General features: G+C 42.2%; 1 long non-coding RNA gene across 1 annotated transcript; it reads right to left on the minus strand.

Annotated features, from left to right (window-relative positions):
• Positions 6,441 to 8,123, minus strand: LOC109824944. Its single transcript, XR_002242856.1, has 3 exons — positions 8,054 to 8,123; positions 7,845 to 7,961; positions 6,441 to 6,597 (listed from the first exon to the last, which is right to left on the minus strand). It is a non-coding gene; the product is annotated as an uncharacterized LOC109824944 (long non-coding RNA).

Consider the following 8,337-nt stretch of genomic DNA (forward strand, 5'->3'; position numbering starts at 1 on the left):
GTTATACCTGAGAGGTTATGCCAGCACTCTATGGGTTGCTCCAGTTATCAAACTGACGAGTTGTACTATAGAACTGGGGGTGCGAGTAAGTCTCGAAAGAGAGACGCTCAAGACACAGAGACTCGCTGTCCGTGTGCCAACATAATCAAGGCGGTATTGTCAGAATGCTGCTATTCTAAAGCCCCAAGGAGAGTTTCGGTGTTTGAGAGAATTTCCACCATAACATCTGAGAACAAGCCAAGGCGTTTTCGTGGGAAGAAGCCTGTCCGCCAAGAGAATGAATTTCTAGAAGTGTCTGCTAATATGACTGGCAGAGGGAAATCGACACGACACTTTAGCCCAGATCAGTTTGCCGAAGTGTCCCAGCGTATGACTCGATTGCGATCAGGGACCAATAGGCGAAAGAATTACCAAAGGATGCAAAAGGGACTTCCTTTGGAAGAGGAGGTGTCAGATGCTGGTTCAGAATCCTGCTCAGCTATAGCATCCGATGACACGGCATCTAGTGCGGGACAACCCTACGCGTCGCTTATGATCAGCGCCGAACAAGTAACCAAGATGCTTGAAGATGCCCTGACTAAGCAGAAGGAAAGTTTCAAGTTCGAGATGGAGATGGCCATGCAGCAGATGAGAGAGATGCATGACCAGCAAATCGCGGCACTGACAACTCACCAAGGAGAACCCGGTTGTCGCAATAATCCGAATCAAGATGAGAATGAACGGGAAGAGGATAATGTCAACATAAATATCCCTCCTGTCAACAACAATAACGGAGGCGGTCCCTCAGATGATAATGCGAAGGAGGACCACGTTACCTCTCCCCGAAGCCACTCGAAGACAGATATGAGTGAAGACAAGAAAATGAAGGACTTGGAGAGCAAAATCAACGCGTTGATGAATGCTCAAGAGGTGAAGAGGTCCGGCATACCATGTCCATACCCGAGGGAGTGGGAATCAATTCCATATCCGGCAAAGTTTAATTTAATCAACTTCACGCCGTTTGATGGAAAGGGTTCCCCTACCCAACACTTAATATATTTTAAGTCTCACTTAGGAATAATCTCTGGGAATGAACCCTTAATGGTGCGGTCATTCGTTGGCACTCTTCGCGGAGCAGCCTTCGATTGGTATCGTCGCCTCAAGTCGGGGAGTATCAGCAATTGGGACGACAAGGAGGATATGTTTCTAACAAACTTCTTCGACGACGACACAGAGATTTCAATTGGCACACTATTTGACGAGAAGCAGAAAAATGGTGAAACAGTTGAAAACTTCATGAAGAGATTCCGAAACAAATCCATGAATTGCAGGGATCCGGTCAGTGAAGACTTTATCCTCGAGACTTGTCACAATAATCTTTCATTGGACATCCTCGAAGCTATGGGAATGGAACCACCAAAGACCTGGAATGACTTGAAAGTGCGAGGGGAACGAGCCGAAAGATTCCTTAAAAGGAAGAAAGCGGAAAGAGGTCAAATAACAAATAACGCTCCGCAACAGAACTTTGTCCCTAAAGGTAAGGGAAAAGCACAAGCGAATGCTGTGGAAGCAAACCAAACATTCGAGGTGCAAGCTCAACCGCAACAGCAGCAACAAAAGGCGCCTCAACAATCTAGGTGGCAACAACAGCCCCATAAGCAAAAGGCCTCGGAGCCGAAGTTCCCAAAAGTCTATTCGTTCAAAGAGGATGAAGTTCCTGGTATCTTCAAATACCTCATAGAGAATAATAAGATCAAATTGCCTCCGGTCCAGGATCAGGAAGATGCTAAAAGAATTAGCGATCCAAAATACTACGCATTTCACAGAGCAGTGCACCATCCTACCAAGGCATGCTACGCCCTTAAAGATAAGATCCAGGCTCTAATCGACGTTGGGGTCATTACCATGAAGCAACCTAAGGAGAAGAAGGTGGGTGCAAATGCAGTATCGATTAGCTTCGGTTCTGTTCCCTTGAACTGGTTCCAGCATGAGCCAGTAATAAATGCAGCAGTGAAGACCGTGAACGATGATCCTCACAAACAGCGCCAAAAAGGACTTGTACCACACACAGCCCCGAATGGTGAGATTCTTTGGGTTCATCCAGATTTGATTGGAGATGAACAATGGACTGGAGCCTCTTCCAAGAAAAGGTCAAAAGGAAAAGGTAAGTCTTGTTATGGAGCTTTTGCTATTCCAGGAAAAGACGACGAGGAAATTCCAGCCTTCCCGCTTTCCGAAGATGAACAGGAGGCCTTTGTAACCCGGAGCGGGAATGAATATCACTACAAATACCCGGATGCTTCTGAACAACTGGGAGTAACCAAAACCGTTCCCTCAAAGACGTTAGCAGAACTGGGAATTGTCGTAACTCCCCCAACACCTGTAGCTACGGAGAAAGTCCAGCAAAAGGAGAAAGGAAAAGAGCCTCTACACCAGGAAGTCCAAAACCCGAGGCAGTCTCGATTTAATCATCCGATTGGGAAAGACAAACCGGGAAAGGCAAGCTCTCCGCCTCATTTTGATATCATGGCGCAGTTAGCTAATATACCAGCTAGGATAACCCTGTACGAATTACTGCGTCTTTCAAAGGACACAAGGAAAGCATTGCAGGAAGCCTTGAGCGACTCTGAAGCTTTCTTGACTCGAATCAAGCCGTCGTCTGAAGAACCGGAGCCGTCAGTACAACATTGTAATCTCGCGGTGCATCGTTTTCCCTGCATTTCTTTCACCAAAGAAGACATGCAGATGAAAAATTCCAAGCATGATCGGCCTCTGTATTTCACCGGCCACATTAGCTCCAGCGTTGTCAACCGGATCCAAGTTGATGCGGGTTCCGCTATCAGTATCATGCCATTCCGATTGATGCATAATCTCGGAATACCAGCAAGTAAACTAGCATCCACGGGCACTACGATCTACGGATTCAACACCAATGGGTCTAGACCCTTGGGAAAGATTCGAATAAAGTGTCAGATTGGAGACTTAAAGTCAGAAGTTACCTGCTACGTGATTGACGTGGAAACATCCAATAATTTACTGTTGGGTCGACCTTGGATCCACGGCAATCTTATAGTCCCGTCAACTCTTCACCAATGCCGGGTCGACCTTGGATCCACGGCAATCTTATAGTCCCGTCAACTCTTCACCAATGCCTCAAATATGTGGATACAAATAATGAAGTCAAGACGGTGGTCGCGGATAAGTAACCGTTTAAAGGGTTAGAGAACTATTTCACTGACTCCCTTCTATACGGTGCTGAATCCGATACTGAACCATCGGCCCAAGGGACGGACAGTGGAGATGAAGCTGATACCGAAGCTGGGTTTGATTATGATGGTGGTTTTGTACTTAATGACATTGTACCCATTGTAATCAATCTTGACGATGAACAATCATCGGAAAGTAGTTGTAATTGGCAACTTGCCGAAGAACTATCAATAAACGATGATTTAGAGTACTCTATGTGTCTGGATAATATTACTAAAGAATTGTATGATAACCCTGAATTGTATATGCCACTTCAATCATTTTGCATGACGAAAAAGCAGGTACAAGATCTATGCGGAACAACGCTTGTCATCCCCGCAGGGACAGGGGGTGGAAAGGAAGTCGTCTACGGTAAAGGAAGAGAAGCTCCGATACCCGACCACTTCTTGGAAGAGGAAGACGATGATGATAAACCTGCTCCTCACCTATTTAGGTATGACGCGAAAGCGCGCGATCTAATGGAGAAGTATGGATATGACTTCACACTCGGAGAAGGTCTTTGCTTTGGTCGAGGTCCACGAGTTCCACCTCGAATGGCCTATGTACCAAAAGGAAAACCTGATGACTATTATCGCCATAAGAGAGGTCTAGGTTATATCTCCTCATCCGACGACAAATGTTGCTGGCAAGTCATCGATCAAATTGCTAACAAAGCTAGAAACAGATACTCTTCTGATTCTTCAGCTTGGGATTTTGACACTAGTATCGGTGAAATGTTCAAAAAGTTGATGTCGAACATGGTTACGGTCGATCCTACCACAATAGAGGAGGACGATCAGATGCCGACTTGGGAAGATCCTTGGGTTCATCACCTAAACATGCAGTACGGCGATAGGTTTGAACAAAGGGAGCCTCCTACCGAAGATCAAGTACTCCAGGTGAATATGGGTAGCGAAGGAGAAAGAAGGGTTAATCTCTCTTATCAGGGAGTACATCGATGTGTTTGCCTGGAATTATGAAGACATGCCAGGGCTCGATCCAAACGTAGCAGTGCATCGTCTCAATATCAAGACGGATGTCAAACCTGTCAAACAACAACAAAGATGGTTTCGTCCGCAAATGATGGAAGCAATCGAATCCGAAGTTAAAAAGCTTATCGACTCGGGCTTTGTTAGGGAAGAGCAGCATCCAGAGTGGCTTGCCAATATTGTCCCGGTCCTTAAGAAGAACGGGAAGATCAGGGTATGTATCGACTTTAGAGACCTCAACGCTGCCTGCCCAAAAGATGATTTCCCCCTTCCCATCACAGATGTCATCATTGATAATACGTGTGGGTTCGAGAGGATGTCTTTCATGGATGGTTTCTCTGGGTATAACCAAATAAAGATGCATCCAGATGATGAAAAGCATACCACGTTTAGAACATCCCTCGGTGTTTTCTACTACACGGTCATGCCCTTCGGCTTAAAAAATACAGGTGCCACTTATCAGAGAGCCATGTCGAAGATTTTTCAGGAGCATCTTCGGAAGACTGTCGAATGCTACGTGGATGATTTGGTCGTGAAAAGTCATGATAAGAAAGATCATATTAAAGACTTGAAGACCATGTTTGACTTGATGCGAGCCCATCAATTAAAAATGAATCCTACCAAGTCTTTCCTCGGAATATCCAGTGGTAAATTCCTGGGATTTGTCGTCACCACCAAAGGTATTCACATCGACCCTGATAAAGTAAAAGCAATTAATGAATTGCAGCCTCCGAGAAACCTCAAGGAGCTCAGAGGATTGCAAGGGCGGTTAGCTTATATCCGTCGGTTCATCTTGAACCTCTCAGGAAAATGCCAGCCATTCTCCAAGCTCACAAAGAAGGGCGTGTCATTTGTATGGGATGACGCTTGCCAAAAGGCATTCGAGAGTATTAAAGAATATCTCTCAAGACCTCCCGTACTCGTCGCACCGAAATCAGGCAAACCGTTCTTGATTTATGTCAAGGCGATGAGCCACTCATTAAGTGTATTACTTGCACAAGATGATGATAATGGTCATGAGCAGGCGGTACATTATTTAAGCCGAACCATGGTAGGCGCTGAATCTCGATATCCTATGATTGAGAGAGAATGCCTCGCCTTGGTGTTCGCTATTCAGAAGATGTGGCATTATCTGGTTGGACAGATCATTTATGTTATCTCTAAGGTTAACCCAGTCCGAATATTCATGACTCAGCCAGCTTCCATGAATTGGCGGTTAGCAAAATGGGCCTTACTCTCACTAGTGGAAAAACAAGCATCGTTGACGGGCATTCCCGTCAGGAATGCTTAAAATCCCGTCAGCGATACGTATCGCTGACGGCGTCCCGTCAAGGATATGCCGTCAGCGATACCTATTGCTGACGGGTGGCCCGACAGCGATAATATTACCAGCTAAAAAAAATTAGCTGATAATCGGTTCCCCTTCCCTGTACATTCCATAACAAATATCCATGTACATTCAGTTAATTCCTTGTACATTCCATAACAAATATCGGGATCCCCGTCAGCGATACCTATTGCTGACGGGTGGCCCGACAGCGATAATATTACCAGCTAAAAAAAATTAGCTGATAATCGGTTCCCCTTCCCTGTACATTCCATAACAAATATCCATGTACATTCAGTTAATTCCTTGTACATTCCATAACAAATATCAATTCCCTGTACAAATCTACAAACAACGACATTTCTTGCACATTCCAAAACATCTCGAAATATATGCAATCCAAATTTCACAAACGTCTCTCATTCAATCAATTTTCACAAATATTCGAAATATGTACATTCAATTTTCACAATAAGTTCTAAATCCACAAAAAATTCCACAACAAACCATACACGCATATCTTAAGTTCTAAATCCATAAAAAAATCCCATAACAAACCTGTACACACATATCATAAGTTCTAAATCCACAAAATTTTCCACAATAGACCATACACGCATATCATAATCTCCAATATACAAACACGGGTTTAGGATATAACTCACTAAGATAGGTCATCCGCCCTATCCATGTCATCGTCCGCGGCGCCACTATCGGCTCCATCCCTACGACTCGTGCTCCCAATAGCATCATCTCCACTCTAACAACAAAATAATTTAAATTTAGAATCACATAATATTGTGTGTAATCATATTTCACATATATAATAAGTATACCTATCGGCTACTCTCTCCACTACCAGTAAATGCCTTTTGAGTGGCCAATCGGCGGAGGCTGGAATTGTGTAGACACCCTCTGAGCTCCAACTCCCATCCACCTGGTCCTCCCTTTTTTGGGAAGTCCACAAACTAAATGGCTCACATTATAATTCTGCTCTCTAGTCAGGGGCTCCTGGCTCTGTGCAACAACCTCAGAATATGTGTTTTCCAGAGCTTCCTAGAAGACAAAAAAATAAATTTAAGAATTGGCCTTTCACACAATAAATTATCGTCTGCATCTCAAATACTAATATGTAGTTTTCTTAATGATCCAAGTGACAACAAAAATCATTTGTCATGCAATGATATAATCTGGTAAGTAAACATTTCTTGGAAGTTTGATCCAATTTCAATCAATCCAAACCTATCAATTGTTTTTCTTCTAAAGTAATCATTCAACTTTAAATTAACAGAATATGTATGATTAATAGCAGGTGTATTTCATTCAGATGAGAAAATAATGTAAAAACTTCTCATCCACAATCAGAGCATTCAAGACCTACAGTTAAATGGACCAAGTATATCAAAAAGAAAAAGTATTATCACAGATTCTCAAACATTGCCATATTTTATAAACAACATATGTGTCATTAAAATGCTGCAAATAAGAAAATGATACATTTCAGACACCATAACAATTGTTGGTTTTAGTGTGTCATGGCTACTGTGGATAAAGAAACCATTGCTTTCATTGATTCCATGTGAGATGTCATTGTAAAGTGCTCTATATATCTTCAAAACAGAGCAGGACTCAAAATGTCTCAATCAGGATAGCTTAGGAACAAACTGCTTCAACTGCTAATCTCTTTAATACATTTGGACATGGGTCTTGCCCAAAATTGTCATTGGTGATCGTTACTGCACATCTCTCTTGGCCCATGCATCGTTGATATGATAGAATGTATGTTATTGATTTATTAAAATAAAATTGCATTTGATCATGAGCTAAAGCTACCTAATATTAAGTTGTGGTTAAATAGCGCAATTCAGTAGCAGCTGTATCACTGTCTGATGAAGCATGATGGAGAAAAGAAAACCAGAAAATAGATATGAAGCATGATGGAGAAAATTGCTAATTAAATCAAAAGTTGAAAGTACCTACAACGTGGGGGCATTTATCGAGAAAGTTTAATATAAACTTGCCACCATTCCAAATATTTAACCAACCACTTGGTCAAATTAAAATTGTGTCAAGTGTAAATATGACGAGCTCACAGGTGCATCTGTCATCCAAACACTTGAATCACCACTTGACCATAAAATATGATACCAGGCAATCATGCAAGATGCATGTGAATAAAAGGAAAACTGGTACCATACTGAAGCCTTTCAACTGTGCAATTCATGTATGATAATTAAGATGACCAAAAAGACGAGTGCAAACAATAAATTCCCAACAAAAAAAACAGACGATAATTAGTTAACCTGCATTTTCTTGGCCAATTCTAGCTTTTGTTTCCTACTCTCATCGTCATCGTACCCCTTCTTAAATTGAACCATCGTCCTCCTGTGCAGTTCTGGTAGCGGGATAAAGGGAGCGTTCTGAGATTTAAAAATATATTTATTAGTTTTATTTATCAAATATTCTATGAAGCAGAGAGAATATATATAGAAGATGAAAAGACTTTATTTACCGTTGTCCTACAAAATTGATCCTCAATCTGGGCAAATGAAGTAGTCCCCGTATGATGATCATAATCTTTCTTCCATCGATTTTGTTTATTTCTCTGACATTTTTTCTTCAACATGAACAAAGAGAAGTTTAGTACAAGCTATAATATACAATGAAATATATCACTAGTTTTAGATAAATAACTTGATGATAATTAACTACTATACATATTTACCCGGTGCTCCTCTTGGCCCCACAATACTATAAGTGCAGCTAAGTGCTCAGGCTCAACCCTCTTATCTCGTT

The sequence above is a fragment of the Asparagus officinalis genome, chromosome 10 (genome assembly GCF_001876935.1).
Source record: "Asparagus officinalis chromosome 10, Aspof.V1, whole genome shotgun sequence".
NCBI lineage: Eukaryota > Viridiplantae > Streptophyta > Magnoliopsida > Asparagales > Asparagaceae > Asparagus > Asparagus officinalis.